Source organism: Arachis ipaensis, chromosome B4, assembly GCF_059453495.1.
Source record: "Arachis ipaensis isolate K30076 ecotype BB chromosome B4, ASM5945349v1, whole genome shotgun sequence".
NCBI lineage: Eukaryota > Viridiplantae > Streptophyta > Magnoliopsida > Fabales > Fabaceae > Arachis > Arachis ipaensis.
The window spans coordinates 85,635,874-85,655,990 of record NC_142439.1 but is presented as its reverse complement, the minus strand read 5'-3'; the positions used below and the strand labels follow the sequence as shown (position 1 = coordinate 85,655,990).

At 38.8% G+C, this 20,117-nt stretch overlaps 1 pseudogene; it reads left to right on the top strand.

Annotated features, from left to right (window-relative positions):
• The first annotated feature begins 1,712 nt into the window (after window positions 1-1,712).
• Window positions 1,713-5,641, top strand: LOC107637867 (DNA sliding clamp PCNA-like; annotated as a pseudogene).
• Window positions 5,642-20,117: the final 14,476 nt, after the last annotated feature.

Sequence of the window (20,117 nt, the reverse complement as noted above, 5' to 3'; positions counted from 1 at the left end):
TCTCCCCTGGGTGTGTTGGTGTGGCGCCAACGTTTGCCAAAAAGTTTGAGGCAAACGTTGGCACAAGCTTTTCTCCTCCAGGGTGTTGGTTTTGTGATGCCAACGTTTGCCAAAAAGTTTGAGCAAAAGTTTGAGGCAAACTTTTGCTCAAGCTTTTTGTTCTCTCTTGCTCCTAGTCATTCCTTCTTTCTTCAACCTTCTTCAAAAATCTTTTCACCTATCATCAATCAACCAAACACATCAAAGCTTTGCTCAAAATCATGAGTTTGTTATTCTTTCATAATATATGACAATTATAGCATAAAATCTCATGAAATTGCATTAATTCATACATGGTTGATTGAATCAAAGGAAACATGGAAATCTACCCAATTGGCTTGCTTATGGCTCAAGAAAGTGCATAAAACCTATTGAAAACATAAGGAAAAAGCATAGAAAAATATGACATGGTGACATGTCATCAGCCACCTTCCTCCTCAGTGCTCATCCTCGACACTGCCTTCCTCCTCCATGGCGCTCATCCACAACGCTGCCTTCCTCTTCCTCGGCGCTCATCTTCGTCGCCGCCGTCCTCCTCTTCGTCGCCGTTTGTCCGCATCAGCGTCGCTGTTCGTCCACGCGGAAAACATACCTAAGGTTTGGATGGGTCTCTATTGATAGAGTTTTTCTTTGTACATTCTCTGACTCCATTGCTTTTCTTATTATTCTGTATATTATTTTTTTGTAATTAAAAATCGATGAAAATGTTCTGAAAAGATTCTCATATATATTGCAATGTTAAATTATTTTTGCATGCGCAATTTCTATATTTTGGAAGTGTTTACATTCTTCACTTTGTTTTGGATGTGTTTATGTGAATTTTAGTTGTCTGCAAGGGAATATTATGTGATTTGTACTGCTGCTTGGTTGTTCTATTCTCATACTTATGTTGATGATTAATTTGTTTTTATTGGTAATTTTTTTTGACTATTAGTTATTTGGTGTGCAAGTTTGTGATTTGGGTTGTGTAAACGTATAATTTTGTATCAGTAATATTATAAATTTCGGGTTGTGTAATAGGAATAAATTTGAAGCATCGTCTTCAAATTCTTAAGGTGGAGTTATTACCACGACTACTAATCAAGTAAGTAATTTATACAATGTAATTAGTTATTATACAGTGTTTTTGCTTGTTTGTATAGTGTGTCCAACTTGCTAATTGTTCATTCATTGTGCATAAATTACACTTGGTTACAGTAGGTAAAAATTTTTTCAAATGCTAACCAGATTGACTTACAACACATCCAAAATAATATCCCATCTTTTAAATTGATTCCTGCACACATCTAAAACTCATTCATTTGAACCAATGAACCTAGTCTTTACAACTACTAAGTAATATAACATAAATAAGGAACGTAAAAGAAGCAATTTTGCACTAGAGAATGAGATAAAAAGAAAATCGTGTTACAGAGAGAGACGGAACGTAAAAGAAGGAAATAATAACTAACTATGAAGTGGTAGGAAATTAGAAAAATTTTAGTTTTTAAAATTTAAATTAAACTTAATTACCAATGTGTATCTAAAAAATAGGAATATGTTTTAATTAAAAAATAATTAAATAATATTAAAGGCCAACCAAAGGCTGAATTTTGTTGTACAAATAGAATTTTCCATAATAAAAAATCTTAAAGCAAGAAAGCAAGAAAACCTCCAACAGTCCCATTTTCAAGATGCTAAAACTCCGTTTGGTGCAAGGTTCTTTGCTAGAGAAGGTTCTAGAAGCAATCAGGGAGCTCGTGAATGATGCGAACTTTGATTGCTCCGCCGCTGGGTTCTCACTCCAGGCCATGGACTTGAGCCGCGTTGCTCTCGTGGTGCTTCTACTGTGGTCCAAAGGGTTTGAGCACTACGGTGCGACCACAACATCTCGATGGGAATGAATCTCAACATGGCCAAGATGCTACGGTGCGCCAGAAATGATGACATCATCGCTGTCAAGGGCGATGACGGCAACGACACCATCACTTTCATATTCGAGAGCCCAAGTACTATTCATTTTCCCAAGAAATCTTGATTTCGATTTTCATTTTAATTTTGTCTGATTATTTATAGGGTTTTATTATCTGCATGGCTCATTTTCCTATTTCTATTTGATCGTTAGTTGCTAATTTTGATATGGTGTTATTTTAATTCGTTAACCTTTTTATTGACGCTTAGGACTATTTCTTGCTAGAAAATTGTACTGGAAAGGGAAGACCTATTAAATTGTTTTTTGTGTGTTTGAAAGTTTAGTATTCTACAAGGGGCATGATCTTGATTCTGTAGTTGATATGAGTTCAGTTGTTAATGAATTGCTACAAAATTTAGTGTTTGGTGATTGGATTTCTAGGATTGTAAAAATTTATATGCAGGAATTATGCTTTGGTGTTTAATTTTAAGCAAGATAGTGTACAGCTGTGTTTTGTTCATGTATTGGAATCTGTTTCTGGTAGTGCATCTGTTAATATTACATTTTGATTCAAGATCTGAATTATGAAGTTTTGGATATTGAAAAGATTTGTAATCTGACTATTCATTTTTTTTTTGTTTATGTTCTGAAGCACAAGATAAAATTTCTAATTTTGAGATGAAGTTCATGGATATCGATAGTGAGCACCTTGGAATTCCTGAGGCAGAGTACCATGCCATTATTAGAATACCGTCTACTGAGTTTGCTAGGATTTGCAGTATTGGTGAAACTAGTAATTTGCTTTGCTCTAAATTTTTGGGGGTTTTATGGTTCTCTTTTGGAAGTTAATAGTTTAGCTGATCCAATTTGTTCAGTGTGTGATGAATATTGTAGTTGTCATTTCTATTATTAGGGAAGGTGTAAAGTTTTCCACAAAAGGTGATGTTGGAACTACAAACATTGTCTGCAGGCATAACTCTTCTATGGAAAAGGTAACGGAGATTTATTTGTTCTTTTTTAATCATAACTTTATTGTTTGTACAATTTAGTTCTCTTATAATTTGAAATACATACTGATTGATGGTTTTGCATTGTATTTGGTTGATATTGCAGCCTAAAGAAGCCACTACTATAGAGATGAATGAGCCTATGTCCTTGACATTTGCATTGCGGTGCATGTACTCTTTCACAAAGGCAGCACCATTGTCTAACCAGGTTACCATCAGTCTTTCGAATGAGCTTCCAGTTGTGGTTGAATACAAGATTGCTGGACGGATGGATTCATAGCTTCCAGTTATATAATTTGAAAAATTACTGAGTACTTCTCAGTAAAAAAATTAGTTGCCCCGACTCCCATAATAATTTTGACTCCACCATCAAAATTGAAATCCCTAAGTCATAACCTTTTCCTTCTCCCCTATCTCAATTTTTGTCTCTGCTATCTTTCTCCCCTTCACGTAACCCTTCTTCTCCAGTTGTCCCCCTCGCGGCCTCGAGTAACTAGCTAACTGCACAGCTCGCCGCCCACCTCGGCACCTCCTGATTTGTCCGCAGTCCGCGTTACTGTCGTGGAATCGTCGACGTTGCTGGCTTGTCGCTGGTTTGTTGTCTCGTGTCTCCTTATCTGCCCTGCTCGCTTGCTTCGTTGACTCGTCGCTGGCTGCCTGGCTCGTTTCTCCGTCATCGCCTCTCGCAGTCTCGCCACTCGCCTCTCGCCACTCGGTCGTCTCTGCCGCTCTGCCTCTGCATCTCTAACTCTCTCACATTCTCGCCTCTCCACTCTCCAGTCTCCCGTGAGAATTGATTTTATAAATTTAGAAATAAGAATTTAAAATGGCATGGTTTTGTGATTCTCCCTCATTTTGTGCTTAAATGTGAAAACAAGCTTTTAGATCCTTAATTTGATGATTTTTTATCTTTCTTTGATTCCACTAGATGCCTTGATATATTTGTTAGTGATTTCAGATTGAAAAGGCTAGGAATGGATCAAAAGAATGAAGAGGAAAGCATGCAGAGTGGAGAACACTTGGAAAAAGTCAAAGATTTGGATGCGCCCATCCACGCGCACGCGCAGTATACGCGCACGCTGGATTGCAAAAAAACCTCAGGGACACGCATGCGTGCTGTACGCGTACGCGTCGGTCCTGGCACGTGATTTTTAAGTGAAAACATGCCCAGTGAATTCAGGGGAGCTGTGGGGCCAGTTTGTAACCAACTTTGGCGCTAAAATGCTTAAAGGACCAAGGATTGAAGGGGAATGGATCATTCATCTTTTGCTCATTCATTCACTGCACACATTAGGATTAGGATTAGTTAGTTGTAGAGAGAGAAGCTCTCACTTCTCTCCAGAATTAGGATTAGGTTTAGGTCAATAATCTTAGATCTAGGTTTTAATTCATGCTTTCATCTACTTCTACCTCTCAATTCTTTGTTGTTACATGTTTTTCTTCTATTCCTTTGTTGTAATTTCTTTTATTTTGTTCCTATGCTTTGTTGTAGATCTACTCTTGTTCCTTCCATTTTCTTTCAATTCAATTTGAGGTAATTCATAATAATTGTGTTCCTTTTTTATTGTTGTTGTCAATTCTTTGCAATAATTGTTGTTAGATTCTATTCTTGTTGTCAATTTACTATGCTTTCCTTTTATACCCTCCAAGTGTTTGTCAAAATGCTTGAGAGGATGTTAGAGTAGAATTTTATGCTCTTGGCTTGGGAAGATAACTTAGGAATTCTTGAGTTACCAATGTCCAAGTGATTGATAGTTGGTAGCCATTGACTCTAGCTCTCATTAATTCAATTCGTGGATAGCTAGGACCTATGGACTTGGATTGATATAGCTCATTTGACTTTCCTTTACTTGTTAGAGGATGACTTAGTGAGATTGATCCTTGTAATTGTCATATTGTGGTTAGTAATAAGGATAGAGATCCTTGACCACCAAACCTTGCCAAGACCTTTTTGTCATTTGATTTCCTTTGCAATTTACATTTCTTGTTTCCTATTCAAAACCCCAAAATATACATGTCCATGGCCAATAACAAAAACACTACCCTGCAATGCCTTTGAGAGACGACCTACGGTTTAAATGCTTCGGTTATTAGGATTATTAGGGGTTTGTACTTGTGACAAACAAATTTTTGTATGAAAGGATTCCTTGTTGGTTTAGAGACTATACTTCGACGAAAATTCATTTGTGAAATTCTTAACCGTCAAAAATCCACTCATCAGTCTTTTTATTAAAAATGCTATAAGATGAGGAACAAAATGTTGTGGAGCAGTTATGTTTTAGATTCACTACAATTAATTGGTGGTTTGCACTTTGATAGCTTACTATATCATGCATTATTTGAAAGAATTTTTTTTATTATGAACATCATAAAGATTTTGTAATCTTTAAATAATTATTTAGTGATATATATAATGATTGTATTGATAATGAAAAGATTATTTAATCTTTTTAAAATATAAAATCTAAAAAATAGAATTTTAAATTATTATTTTATTATTTTGATTTATTGGTTAAATAATTTAAAAAATAATTATATTTTATAATATCATAGTATAATTGTAAAAAATATTATTATATTATGTATATTTTGTTTCCACAGACCAAATTTTTTGAATTCAGACTTTGCTGAAATGAGTTATATCTGCTTCTATTTGGCTCCCAAGATAGAAGAGGAAGAAGAAGAGTCAAAACGTAAAGTTTAGGGGTTGGATTGACTCTGTTGGGTCTTTAATTCGGTTGTAGTAAGTCTTGATACATCTTGTTGAAAATGGAACCTGGCTCAGAGGAAGAAGGACATTAGTTTGAAGTCTCGAGTCTCTATCCCCTCTCTAGTGCTGCTTACAAGGACCGTTTAGTACGAGATCACTTCACACCTCGCGGTGCTTACACCTCTCGCCTATCGAAGTTCTGTTCAAAAACCTCGTCCGAGAACTTGTATAGAGAAGGATTTCCCGCGGCGCAACAGTTCTTCCATACCAACTTGGTTTCAAGGTAAAGATAGCATGATTGACTACTTGCGTCCCAAGAAGGTAAGAAATCCAACCTGTCCGATGCTTCTTCGGCCAAATACAATATACAAGTGGGACCTGCACTATGAGCAAGCTGGTATGACCAAGGAAGTTAGCTTATCCCAGTTTCTCACGCTGTAAGGGAGAGGCTCCTCTAACTGAACGCGTTCAGTGTCTTGCTCACCGCGAGTTTGACTCTGACTTAATTGAATAATAATTCAAAGTTTTTTTTAGAACGTAAATGATCTTCGTTTGACACTATTTTGCGCTGAGCGAGGCTGCTTTCCCTCCTTACGTTGGAGTTCAATGACGGGTAAGGCGGTCAAGCTACCTGCGCCTGTCTGGTCCGATCATTTAGCGGCTCTTTCTAAGAGACGGGAATGTCCTAGCCTCTGAGGAACTTCTTATGGCTACTTAATAAATTTATTTTGTACGTGAAGTTCTTACTTTTTTGGCAAACGGATTGAAAAATTTTGTTAGATATTAGTCCCTCCTAAATCTATTTTCTGTTACTTAGAACAATGATCAATAAATGGATGTGTATGTTTCATGCTGCTTTTGTTTTCATTGGAAGTTTATGAATTTTATTAGATATTAGTCCCCCTTAAATCCATTTTCTGTTACTTGGAACAATGATCAACAAATGGATGCGTATTGATAAACCACTATTTTATGGTTTATCTTGTGTTTAATTGAGTGGTTTCATCAAGTCTTTACCCACTTATTCATATGAATTGCATGATTTTACAATTCCTTCCTAAGTTTGTTCTATGGTTGAAAACTTGCTTCCTAGAGATCTTGAATTTGTGTATTTTAATTCTCCTTTATACCATTCGATGCCGTGATCCGTGTGTTAAGTGTTTCAAGCTTCATAGGGCAGGAATGTCTTAGAGAATGGAAAGGAAGCTTGCAAAAATAGAAGGAACACAAGAAACTAAGGAGATAACCAGCGAGCATCGACGCACACGCATGGCTCACGCGTGCGCGCGATATGAAGAAATTTGCAGTGACGCGTGCGCGTGCCTGACGCGTACGCGTGGATTGGAGTTCTGCAAGATGACGCGTGCGCGTGCTTGGCGCGAACGCGTGACATGCATGATCTGCAGAATTAACAGAATACACTGGGGGTGATTTTGGGCCGCGTTTTGACCCAGTTTTTGGCCCAGAAACACAGACTAAAGCCAGGGAACATGCAGAGACTCAACACACATTCTCATTAGGATAGTTTTTAGTTTTTAGATCTGAATCTAGAGAGAAACTACTCTTCCTCTAGGTTTTCTTTACATTCATAGTTTATTAGTTTTATGCTTTCGCTTTTGATTTGGATATTGAAGAGTCATCACCTCCGTTGAAGTTACTATTCTAGTTTGTTTCCTTATTCCTTTACTTTTTTGATTACTTATTAACCCTGTTCAGATAGGTATGTTGCACTTTGGATTTATTAATACAAAGAATTACTTTTTCTTTTTAATTAATTTTCAATACCTATTTTATTTAATTTATTATGTCTCTTTTCTATTCCAAACTCCCAACAATAAAGATGGTATCCATGTCAATGGAGTAGTTCCCCAACTTGACATGGGAGTTGGTTAAGAGGAGACATTTGAGTTGGAATGCTCAAGTGCTTAGTTAAATTAGAAGTTGTTGTCTAATTCTGTATTTACTAACACTAGACCTTCCCAAGGGAGAGGACTAGGATTTGCGAATAAGAGTTAGCTCAATCACTTGACTTTCCTTTATTTAGTAAGGGTTAACTAAGTGAAAACAACAACCTCTTTATACTACACTTGAGAAAATTCCAACAAGGATAGAACTTCAGTCAAGGCTTTTTAATTAGAATATATAATTTTATTTTAATTACAATTAATTATTTTCTATCATTCAACTCTCAAAAATCTCTCGGAATTTCCTAATTAATAAACTAGCACCCTTTTTAGCAACTCGTTGGGAGACGACCTGGGACTCATACTCCCAGTATTTTTATTCTAAACTTTTGTGACAAAGACAACTTTTCTAAATTGATGAGGCAGATCTTAGCTGGTTAAGAACTATACTCACAACGTATTCCCTATATTGATTTCTTAAATAGCCGACTTCTGCCCACGCATCACGTATGTTTCATGCTGTTTTTGTTTTCATTGGAAGTTTATAAATTGTCACAATCAGGAAACTTAAAATCATCACGATACAATCAATATCCTGGACTACATTATCTTTCTGGTGATTTTTTTAAAGTTTTTTTATAAAAAAAAGAGAACAAAAACAGGCATTGGTGTTTGAAATCTGATACTCTGTATATTAAAATTGAGGCGCTTGGTTATTTAATGTATGCAAAAATTCACCAGCTTCCATTAATAGCAAAATCAAAATACTATACAAGACTCTAAGGAATCAAGTTAAATGTTACATAGTAAAGGTCCAAATTCTTAAAAGGAAACATCAAAGTTCTACTAAATTTACTCTAGAATATTTGGTCAACAATATGGGCTAATCGATGTTTACTATAGTGTACAATGGTTAAGCGTGGGTAGAGGCATTCTTAGTCTAATATGGCAAAATTCACGGTGATGGTAAAATCCATCTTGGTCAGTTGGTCTATGTGGCAAAATTTAGGGTAATAAAATCAAGCAACTCTCATTTACTCCATTTCTTGGCTTCACTATATAGGTGATAAACCCTTGTGCGCGTGCGCGTGGATCGCAAAACTTCAAGGGACGTGCACACGTGCTGTACGCGTACGCGTCTGTGCTGGTGATAAACCATTATTTTATGGTTTTCATTGTGTTTAATTGTGTGGTTTTATCAAATATTTACCCACTTATTCATTAAATAAGCATGCGTTTATAAGTCCTTCCTAAAAATACTTCATGGTTGAAAACTTGCTTCCTAGAGACATTTAATTTTGTATTTTAATTCTCCTTTATTCCATTCGATGCCATGATCTGTGTGTTAAGTGTCTCAGATTTTATAGGGCATGAATGACTCGGAGATTAGAAAGGAAGCCTGCAAAAATGGAAGGAACAGAAGGAATTAAGGAGATGACCAGCGAGAAGTGACACGGATGCATGGCTCACGCGACCGCGCGACATAGAGGAAATTGCAGTGACATGGACGCATGGCTCATGCGACCGCGCGGATTGAAAAATGCACAAGTGACGCGAAGGCGTGAACGACGTGCACGTGTGGCAAGGCAAAACGCTGGATGATGCTTCCGCATGAATGACGCGATCGCGTGATGCACGGAAACTTGTCTCCCAACAAATTTCCCTCGGCAAGTATACTGAATTGTCGTCAAGTAAAAACTCACAATAGAGTGAGGTCGAATCCCACAGGGATTGATTGGTCAAGAAACTTTAATTGGAGGAATGTTCTAGTTGAGCTAAGCAAAAGTTGATTTGAGAGTTGCAGAAAATTTAATGACGGAAAAGTAAATAGCAGGAATTGTAAATGCTGGAAATAAAGAACTGAATATAAATGACAGAAAATAAATTGTAGAAAATGGGAGATGGGGAAGATGAACATAAAAGTAAATGGCAGAAAGTAAATAGAATGGGTAAGATCAGAAATGGGGAATTCATTGGGCTCAGGAGATGTTGCATTCTCTGGATCAAGTTCATTTTCATCTCTTCCTCAATCAATGCATTCATTGATCTCCTTGGCAATATTAAGTGATTGAATTCCAATTCCTTGGTAATTCAATCTCTCAAATCTTGATCAATAGCTAATTCCTTGGTCTAATTGCTCATGAGAAGAGATGAAGTATCGTCACTGATTATACCACATGTATTTCCAAATCAAAGTATTGGGAGAATTATATGTCACCATATTCGTCCAAACCCCAATTTGGTCAAACATGAGAAATTATTTCTAGCATGATCTCTTCATTCCTCTTCCAAGGTTCCGAAGAGATCCAAGTATGAATAGCTTCTTTTCCAAGACAACTACCCAATTGGATGAAGATTGAAAGCTTTCTAGTAAAATTAAGAGAAAAGAAAGAAGAAGAATAATGAAAACTATTATTAATCCATCAAATTACAACAGAGCTCCCTAACCCAATGAAAGGGGTTTAGTTGTTCATAGCTCTGGGAATGGAAAGCAAAGATGGAAAATACATTCTGAAAGTAAAACTAGAAGTTGCAGAGAAAGTAAAATTATACAGAGAGTAGTTCTCAATGCCCCAAAAGCTTTTTTCTCTAGTTCAAAACTACTCCTATATATACTACTCTTCTGATCTTCTAGTTAGCTCTTCAAGTCTTTGGATATGGGCCTTTGGATCTTGAGTTGAAGCAGTTTGGAATCTTCAGTGGGCTCAGCTTTACTTGCAGAGAAAGTGTGAAGTAGGCATGGACTTTAGCTAGGACGTTAGTGGCGTTAACGTTAAATGAAAATGTGGGTTCGAGAACGTTAGTGACAATCACCTTTTTCACTAACGTTCCTAGCCCAAGATGGTTCACGTTAACTTCAACGTTAGTGGCACTAATGCGACCACTAACGTTGCCTTTTGGTCCATCGCAAGCGTTATTGGCATTCACCTTTGCTAATAACGTTGCTCTTAGCCCCCTTTTCTCACGTTAGAATCCACGTTAGTATAACTAACGTGGCTCTTAACGTGGGCATGCCTTAGCCTCGAGAGCGTTAGTAACACTTACCTTTGTCACTAACATTCCAAACGCCCCTTCTCACGTTAGTGCCTCACGTTAATTGTCTTAACGTGGTGGTGATTGCCATCTCCAACGTTAATGACAAAGGTGAGTGTCACTAATGTTGGCTCATCATTTCTTTCCTCCACGTTAGCTTCCACGTTAATGCAATTATCGTGGCAACTAACGTGGCTCATAGTGGCTTAGTCCAACGTTAGTGACAAGGTGAGTATCACTAACGTTGGCGATTCCTTGCTCCTCCCACGTTAGAGTTCACGTTAATGTAGTTAACGTGACTCTTAACGTGGCCAATTGGGCTTAGTCCAACGTTAGTGACAAAGGTGAGTGTCACTAACGTTGGCATTGTCATCCTTTCCACGTTAGAGTTCACGTTAACTGAGTTAACGTGACTCTTAACATGGCTAATTGCCAATTTGGAGCGTTAGTGGTATTCACTTTTACCACTAACGCTGGAGCTCCCTTTCTCTCCACGTTAACTACCACGTTAATGTAGTTAACGTGGCAATTAACGTGGGCCATGATGGTTTCGAAGGCGTTATTGGCAATCACTTTTCTCATTAACGTTGCAAGTTTATTCCCATTCCACGTTAGTGGTCACGTTAATTAGATTAACGTGGCTACTAATGTGGCTCTTCCTTGCTTCCTTTGTCCTGAAATCAAGCAAATAAAGTGCGTCAAAGCTCTAATACAAGTTATGAGACATGCATTATCCAATTTGTCATTCAATTCATGCATAATTCTCATAAAATCACATGAAATTCACAATGTTTGCTTGAATCAAGATGTAAGTGATTATCTATCCAAAACTTGCTTATTAAGTAAGAAAATGCATGAAACTACCCTAAAACAGTACAGAAAAGGTCAGTGAAATTGGCCAAAATGCCCTGGCATCATCGCGTGACGTGCGTGATCTGCAGAATCTACAGAATTCACTGGAGACGATTTTGGGCCCTATTTTGACCCAGTTTTTGGCCCAGAAAAGCATACTAGAGCCAGGGAACATGCAGAAACCAGAGGGCATCATTCATTCCGCATAGTTTTAGTTTTAGATCGAATTTTTCCTCTCCTCTAGGTTTTCTCTCTACACATTCATAGTTCTTAGAATTTTAATTTTATTGCTTTTTGGATCAAGATATTGAGAAGAGTTATTATCTCCGTCAAGACTTTGTCATTCTAGTTTGTTTCCTTACCTGTCACTTACTCTTCCATATCTTTTATTTACTCAGAATTATGATTGGATTATTTTTAGAATTTATTAATACAAGAACTATTTTTATTTTTAATTGATTCCTTCGATTGTTATTTATCATGTCTTTCAATATTTCCTTTTCTTATTCCGTGGATTTTACAAACATAATGAGTGAGTAGTTCCATAACTTGATTGGGAGATGATTGAAAGGAAACCTTGAGTTGGATTACTCAAGAGAGAAATTGTAATTGGGTTATTGTTGGATCACCCTCTAGTCATTGACACTAGTCCTTCCCAAGGGAGAGGATTAGGACTTGTGACTAGAAATAGCTTTCCAACTTGCTTGACTTTCCTCTACCTAGTAAGGGATAACTAAGCAGAGCAACCCTCAATTATCAATTAGTCTTGAGAGTACTTCAACAAGAATAGGGCTTCCAACTAATCTACTCCCAGTCAAGGCTTTTATTTAAATTATCTAAATTCTCTGATTTAATTTCCTGTTTATCAACTCAAACTATTTTTTGAAAATATCTGATTAATAAAATAGCACATCTTTCTGCAACTCGTTGGGAGACGACCTGGGATTCATACTTCCAGTATTTTAATTTAAATTTTGTGACAACCCTTTTAAATTGATAAGTGGATTTTCGGTTGGTTAAGAACTGTACTTGCAACGCATCTCTTATAACAATTTCTTAGCTCGCCAATTTCCGCCACGTCAATTTTTGGCGCCGTTGCCGGGGAGTTGCAATAGAGTGCTAAGTTATTGATTCGAATTTATTTATTAACATTTTATTTTATTTTGCTACTATGAGCTGCATGTTTCTTTCGTTAAATGACGCGTTCACTTCCTGATCGAAGCTTGCCATCATTCGATCTTGAGATTGAAAGAACTATTTCACGAATAAGGCAAGCTCAGCGTTGGTTACTATTGAAAGAACTATTGAAAGAACTATTTCCTGAAACGTCACTTGAGGAAGAAACAAGCCCCGTTCTACTGATTCGATTGATTTACGTATAGGTGACATGGCAGTACCTAGGAGAGTTACTATCCAGGAGGCTGGAGCCCCTGATTTCACAATGCAACCGTTTCAAACGCATCACCCAGTAGTGGCTACAGACTTTGAAATAAAGACTGCACTGCTCAACTTGATTTCTAAGTTTCATGGCTTACCTGCTCAAGAGCCTATCAAGCACCGTAGAGATTTCCAAGCAGCCTGTTCTACTGTCAGGCACGATGGTGCGAATGAAACTTCTTTTTTGTTGAAAGCTTTCCCGTTCTCTCTTGAGGAAAAGGCGAAAGTGTGGTACTACACTCAACCCGCAGCAACTGTTTCTAGCTGGGATACGCTTAGAAGAGAATTTTTGGAAAAATTCTTTTCAACTGAAGTTACTGACAAACTGAGGAAAGACATCTCCATGATTGTTCAGGACGAATCCGAGACTCTCTATGAATATTGGGAGCACTTCAAAAACCTTCTGGAAGCATGCCCCCATCATATGATTGACAAGATAGTGTTGCTCGGCTACGTCACACAGGGCATGAGGGCCCAAGATAAGACCACATTGGAAAGTGCCTGCAATGGGTCTATGAAAAAGTACAAGACCACTGATGAGGCATGGAAACTGATCAGCAACTTAGCTGAATCTACAAGGAATCACAGGCAGAAACAAGGCTGGTCAAAAGCTGTTGCAGAAGTATCCTCTAGCAGAGAGACTGCTGCTCTAACTCAGAGTATAAATGAAATGACCACTTTACTGAAGCAGATGCAGTTGAGTCAACAATAGGTGCATCAAAGCCAACAGCTAGTCCCACAGAGAGTGTGCAGAATCTGTGCTGATTACAGCCATTATACTGATGAATGCCCGCAGCTCCAACAGGAAGACAACACTGTGGCAGCCACTCATAACTTCTATGACCGCCCCAACTAAGGGTACAATCAAGGTGGCAGTTACAACCATGGATGGCAGGACAATTCTAACCAAGGTTGGAGAGATAATTCTAACCAGAATTGGAGGGACAACAATAACAGAGGAGGCAGAGACAATCAAGGATATCAGAGATGGAATAATAACAACAACAGGCAGCAGAACCAGAACCAGCCTTATAGAGCACCTCACCTGAGGCAGTCCCAAGGACCACAGCACAACCAACAACAAGTTCCGCAGATCACTCAATCTAATTCCTCTCCGAGTGAAGAGGCCATTCAATCCATTGCACAAGGACAAAGGAACATGGAAAGTTCATTTAATGGCCTAGCATCCGCTATACAAGCTCTCATCTCTCAGCTGACACCACCCAATACTTCAAACACTCAACAGGCAAACTCCAGTGGAATTCCTTCTCAACCCTTACCCAATCCGAAGGGTGGCATCAATGCCATCACCCTAAGGTCCGGAACTACACTGCAAGAGAGGAATCAGGAGGAGCCAAAACCACCAGAACACACCTCAGCTGAAGAGGTAGCGAAAGTAGAAGATGTTGAAGAGGAAGAGGACATACAGGACATGGCTGAAGAAGAAGAAGCTCAATCACAGGAAGAAGCACGAACGGGCGCAGACACTGCAGAAAATGCCATTCCTATTCTATTTCCACAACTTGCAAGGAAGCCCAGGAAGCAGTTGGAACCTAATCCCAAAATGGTAGAAATATTCAAAAAGGTTGAGGTAACTGTTCCCCTTTTTGATGTTATTCAGCAGGTACCTAAATACGCAAAGTTTCTAAAAGATTTATGTATACACAAAGACAAAATTAATGAATTAGAAACTATTCCTTTAGGTAGTTCTATATCTGCTTTAATGGGGGGTATACCTGAGAAGTGTAGTGATCCAGGTCCATGTATGATTAATTGTACTATTAGTGGTGTGATATTTTCTGACTGTATGTGTGATTTAGGAGCATGTGTTAGTATAATGCCTTTGTCTATATATGATAATTTGAGGCTCCCTCCCTTAAAAAGGTCGGCAGCTCGTTTTGCGTTAGCAGATAAAAGCATTATTACAGTGGCTGGAGTTGCTGAAGATGTGTTAGTAAGTATTAAGGGGCTCACATTCCCCATTGACTTTTATATCTTAGAGATACCCCAAAATGACTCAGAGAAGCCATCATCAATCCTACTCGGAAGACCATTCCTGAAGACCTCAAAGTTCAAATTGGATGCCTTTTCAAGAACATACTCTTTTGAAATAGATGGCCGAGTAGTAATCTTCAATCTGAATGGAGTTGTGAAGCACTCCCCAGAAGATCATTCTATCCTCCAGTGTGACATCATAGATGAAACCGTGGCTGAAGATCATCAGGAGGAATTTGAAGAGAAGTACATAGGACAAGGTCCGAGTGTGGGGACACTTTCTGAGGACAATGACAGTACTTTACCATTGTCGCCAACTCCAGACATTCCAGAGCCTGACCATGAGCAGAAGTTAGAATTGAAACCCCTCCCTCTACACCTCAAATATGCTTACCTTGAAGACAAGCAGAAGTTTCCAGTTATCATTGCACGGGAACTCACTTCTCAACAAGAAGAGCAGTTACTTAGTGTGCTGAAGAGGCACAAGAAGGCAATTGGGTGGAGTTTGGCAGACATAGTAGGCATCAACCCTCATGTTTGTGAGCACAGAATATTTTTAGAAGAGGGAGCAAGACCTGTTCGCCAACCCCAAAGAAGACTAATCCCACTATCTTAGAGGTTGTCAAGAAGGAAGTGACCAGACTACTGGAGGCAGATATCATCTACCCCATCTCAGACAGTGAATGGGTGAGCCCAGTACAAGTGGTGCCCAAGAAGTCTGGAGTCACTACAGTGAAGAATGAGCATGGAGAGCTCATGGCAACTAGAGTTCAGAATGCCTGGAGGGTCTGCATTGACTACAGACGTCTAAACCAGGCCACTCGTAAGGATCACTATCCTCTTTCATTCATTGATCAAATGCTAGATCGCCTATCAGGTAAATCACTATCCTCTTCCATTCATATAGCTCTTGAAAATCAGGAAAAGACCACTTTTACATGTCCATTTGGGACTTATGCTTATAAGAGAATGCCCTTTGGCTTGTGCAATGCACCAGCTACTTTCCAAAGGTGCATGATGAGTCTTTTCTCTGATCTTATTGAGGACTGTATGGAGGTTTTTATGGATGATTTTAGCGTTTATGGTGACTATTTTAGCCTTTGCTTGGATAGTTTATCTAGAGTATTAGATAGATGTGTCAGTACAAACCTTGTATTGAATTTTGAAAAATGTCACTTTATGGTTAAACAAGGGATTGTGCTAGGACATGTTGTGTCTAATACTGGCATTTCTGTAGATCCAGCAAAGGTGGATGTTATTTCTAGTTTACCTTACCCCTCCTCTGTGAGGGAAGTCCGTTCGTTCTTTGGCCATGCAGGTTTTTACAGGAAATTCATTAAGGACTTTAGTAAGGTAGCACTTCCTTTATCCAGATTACTGCAGAAAGATATCGAGTTCGAGTTCAGTGAGGATTGCAAACAAGCGTTTGATAAACTGAAGATTGCCCTGACTCAAGCTCCAATTGTGAGAGGACCAGACTGGAGCCAGCCATTTGAAATCATGTGCGATGCTTCCAACCATGTAGTAGGAGCAGCGCTGGCTCAGCGTGAAGGTAAGGATCCTTTTGTCATTGCTTATGCGTCTAAGACTTTAGACACTGCTCAATCTAACTACACTACTACTGAGAAAGAGCTTCTTGCTATTGTTTTTGCTCTGGATAAATTTCGAGCCTATTTACTTGGCACTAAAGTAGTAGTGTATTCAGACCACGTAGCTCTAAAGTATTTATTAGCTAAAAAGGAGTCCAAACCAAGGCTTATACGTTGGATACTGCTACTACAAGAATTTGATTTAGAAATTAAGGATAGGAGTGGTAACCAGAATCTAGTGGCAGACCACTTGTGTCGCCTTGAGCATATTAATGATGACTCCACTCCTATAGCTGATAATTTCCTATTTGATAACCTACAAGCAGTATCTGAGGTAGTCCCTTGGTATGCACCTGTAGCTAATTATCTAGTTAGCCGCACCTTTCCTCCAAACTTTACTAACCATCAAAGAGACAAGCTGAAAAGCGAGTCTAAATATTATATATGGGATGACCCATATTTATGGAGATGTGGCGCTGACCAGGTAATTAGAAGGTGTGTGCCTCAATCAGAATTCCAGTCCATTTTAGAGGCCTGTCACTCATCTGAGAGTGGATGGCATTTTGGCCCTTAAAGAACAGCTAGAAAAATCCTAGACTGCAGATTCTGGTGGCCTACTCTTTTTAAAGACGCTGCTGAATTCGGTAAATCTTGTTTCCCATGCCAAAAATTTGGTAATATATTCAAGAAGGATGAGATGCCTCAACAAATTATGCTTTTCTGTGAAATTTTTTATGTTTGGGGTATTGACTTCATGGGTCCATTCCTATATTCTAATGGTTATTTTTATATATTGTTAGCTGTGGATTACGTTTCCAAATGGGTGGAAGCAATTCCTACCCGTACTGATGATGCTAACACTGTTGTTTCCTTTGTTAGAAACCATATCATTTGTCGCTTTGGATCACCAGGAGCAATCGTGAGCGATCAAGGCACCCATTTTTGTAACAGGAGACTAACAGGATTACTGAAGAAGCATCGGATAATTCATAAAGTAGCAATAGCCTACCATCCTCAGACTAATCGGCAAGCTGAGGTGTCAAACAGAGAGATAACGCGTATATTGCAGAAGATAGTCAAACCTCATAGAAGAGACTGGAGCACCAGGCTACAAGACGCACTTTGGGCATACATAACAGCATACAAGACATCCATTGGGATAAGTCCCTTCCGCTTGGTTTATGGAAAAGCCTATCATCTCCCAGTTGAAGTGGAGCACAAAGCCTTTTGGGCAGTAAAGGAGTGCAACATGGGATTTGAGAAAGCCGAAGCTGAAAGGAAGATGCAACTGCAAGAATTGGAGAGCCTTCGCCTAGAAGCGAATGAGAACTCACGGCTGTACAAGGAAAAGATGAAGGCTGTACATGATCAGCACATCAAGAGGAAAGAGTTCCAACCTAGGGATTTAGTCCTCCTTTACAACTCTTGACTGAGGCTCATGCCAGGCAAGTTGAGATCTAGGTGGGAAGGTCCATATAGAGTCGAGAAGGCTGAGCCGTACGGAGTTTTTCACCTAAGTCACCCTTCAAGCCCTGAACTCATCCAAGTTAATGGACATCGTTTGAAGCTCTATCATGGTGAGAAGGTGACGAAAAACAAAGAGTTAGATATCTTCCTCTTGGAGGATCCACTCACAGCAGAAGACTGAGCTGATGGAGCGTCCAACTTAAGGACGTTAAAGCAAAGTGCTAGGTGGGAGACAACCCACCATGGTATGATCATTCCTTTCCTTCTTCTTAGTTTTATTTTTCAATAATTCTCCTCTTTATTGGCACTTTCAGCTTGCATCTGTATTTGTATTTTTATTTAAAAAAAAATTTTCAATTTCACGCGACGCGACCACATCATCGACGGGTCCGCGTCGCAGGTGGTTCAGAGAGAATAAGAAAACGAACAGAGAGTCACGCGAGAGTGTGGCTGGAGGCGTGCCTTTGGCACGAATCACCCCACGCGACCGCATCGCTGATGCGTCCGCGTCATGCGGGAACATTGGCCTCCCATGCGTCCGCGTCACCCACGCGGCCGCGTGACCAGAAAATCAACGTAAAAAGGGTTGACGAGAGGAACTTTTGCGTGGTCTAGAAATTTGCGGATAAATTCTCGTTGCAAGTATAGTTTCTAAACCTTCAAATGTCCTTTCATACAAACGTTTTGGTTGTCACAAGTAACAAACCCCTAAATAAATTGATAACCGAAGTATTCGAACCTCGGGTCGTCTTCTCAAGGAACTGCAGGAAAGTATGTTCTTATTATTGGCTATGGGGATTGTAAATTGGGGTTTTGAGAATGAGGAGCAAGTAATTTAAGTGGCAATTAAAGTCGATGAAGAACAAGTAATTTAAATAGCAAGTGAAATAAATAAATGACTGTAAATAAACTTTTGGCAAGGTATGAGAAATTAGAGGTCCTATCCTGGCTATCCTTATCAATGATGATAATAATTGAATCTTAATTCCACTTTGTTAGCCTTTACTAAGATAAAGGAAGGTCAAGGGATTAATTGGATTGATCTTCGGATCCTATTTTATTTTCTAAGAAAAGATTGGGATTCTTGAAGCTCAATTCAATTAACAAAGATAACAATTATCAAGCATGTTTGAGTTTGATAACTCCTGAGTTGCTGATTTCTTAACCAAAACCAAAAGGAGAAAAGTAAATCCACTGGAATAAGAATGTCTTCAGATTGGGAATAATTGTAACTAATACATAAAAGAAAGCAATATTAACTGAAATACCTCAAATAACATTAATCCAAAATAATAATCTGTAACATGGAAGAATTCATAAATTAAATTGCAAAAGTAAATAATCAACTAAAGTAATGAATAAAAGTAAAAGAGAAGCTTAAAGTAAAGGAACATTAAACCTGGGATCGAGAGTCACTCCCAAATTAAGAGAAATCCTAAATCCTAATCCTAAAAGATTGAGAGAATCTCTCTCTAAACTAAATCTAAATCATGAAAACTAAAACTAAAGTCGTCTCTCCATGAATGGATACATTCCCTCACTTCATAACCTCTGGTCTATGCCTTCTGGACTTGGATTTGGGACAAAAAGGGCTTCAGAAATCACTGGGAGCATTTTCTGCAATTTCTGGTGCATGGCCTCTGTCACGCGTCCGCGTGGGTCACGCGGTCGCGTCATTCGGAGCTTTTCTTGTCACGCGGTCGCGTCAGTCATGCGGCCGCGTCATATGTGTTTTGCTTAAGGCGCGCGGTCGTGTCAGTCATGCGGCCGTGTCGCTGTTGATTCGCGCTTGGCATGCGTCCGCGTTGCCCATGCGATCGCGTGGATGCCAGTTTCTTTAGAAACTCCGTTTTGTGCTTTCCTTCCATTTTTGTATGTTTCCTTTCCATCCTTTGAGTCATTCCTGCCTTAGAAGATCTGAAACTACTCAACACACTAGTCACGGCATCGAATGGAATTAAAGGTAATTAAAATAATTAGTTTTAAAGCATAGGAAACATGTTTTTTACATACATCACATAATGAGGAAGGGAAAGTAAAACTATGCAATTAATATGAATAAGTGGGTGAAAGATTGAATAAATCACTCAAACTAAGCACAAAATATATCATAAAATATGGGTTTATCAACCTCCCCACACTTAAACAATAGCATGTCCTCATGCTAAATCCAAGGTGAAAAGTAGGGTTAAA